Here is a 1547-nt window from a genome sequence, read left to right on the forward strand (position 1 = left end):
TCTTTATTTATGTGCTTAAAATTGTTTCCGATTACAAATTATAATTGCTGACATGTTAAGTACACATTCTTGAAGGTTCAGAAAAAAAAAAAATCCTAAGGACACATTTCCCGTAAATTGCTCCACTGTCAAACGTGTATTCCCACAAGGAAGTATCTGACCGTATTCGCAGTCTGTTATTTCATTAGGTAGTAAAAGGGAACGTATAATTACTCTACTACTTTATTATATTTTGTATCTTATATAAAAATATTATGAAAAATTTAAATTTGTTTACCTGGGTATGTAGTTGTATTCATGGATACGGGGTTGAGTTCAATGCTCTGTCACTACAGCGTATATCCGTATACAATACGTGTTTTGATTTTTACATATTTAACACATAGAGATATAAAGAGATATTTTTTTCTGAGCTCTATCTATGATATTGATATAATTCGAACATAATTTAAGTTATAAAGTTCTCAAATCGATGCATAGCTTTAAATAACATCGTATCCGATACTCCTGCCTAGATATTATTAGTCTTTAGAGATTATTACGTTCAACGTCACCATTAAAGACCTCTTACGGACATTGATAACTACTCGAACGTAATCTAACCTATGAAATGCTCCTATATAATGTTTCTACCTGTACGCTGTTAAGACTTTAATGATTATTATGTTCGACGTCACCTGCATATAAGAATTCTCACGAAAAATGTATTAAAACAGAGTTCAATTGTTCTTGAAAATTAGAATATATGGATATAAGTCTTGAAGAAACAAATAATAAATTGGAAGAATCTCATGATCAATTGGGTGACCTCCTGGGGAGCTTCACGACACAAATAATAAGCTCGATAAAGCTTTACCTGATCGATGTGTTAATTCAAAAGACAAAGAACTAAATATCAATATATGTTATTTAACGATAAATGAATAAATAACGAATACGTGTTGTTAAGAGGACAGGATAAATGTATATAAAAATAAACAGAATTTTTATAAGACCCAAATTTGAGATAGTTATAGATTCAAAGGAAAATCATAAACAACTTAACAACTACTAATTCAAATTTTGATTTGGATATCTTAACTTCTTCATAACAATTGTTTACAAAATATATTTACATCACTAAAATAGAGAAAAACAAAAGTATGTATCAACACTTTTTTTTGTTTAGTAATTTTGTGTTCAAATTTGGAGAAAACTACATATCAAATAATCAAGAATAACAATTTTAGTTATTTTGTTGTAATTTTATAATATTCATTCGATTTACCGGCTACCGTAAATCCGTCACCCTTCAGAATCGTTTTTTATAGTGAACCAATGTTTACCTACTATACAATAAAGCGACATACAATTTCCCAACTTTTAGATTCTGAGTGGAACGATGAATATATTGATTTTACAATGATGTGTGTGTGTTTTTTTTTATTTTAAATTCTGAGTGAAACGATGAATGTATTGGTTTTACAATGATGTGTGTTTTTTTTATTTTTATTTTTTTTACTTAATTATTTATTTTTTTATTTTTTTTATGTCTGTCATCACCTTTT

The sequence above is a fragment of the Acyrthosiphon pisum genome, chromosome A2 (genome assembly GCF_005508785.2).
Source record: "Acyrthosiphon pisum isolate AL4f chromosome A2, pea_aphid_22Mar2018_4r6ur, whole genome shotgun sequence".
NCBI classification, from domain to species: domain Eukaryota; kingdom Metazoa; phylum Arthropoda; class Insecta; order Hemiptera; family Aphididae; genus Acyrthosiphon; species Acyrthosiphon pisum.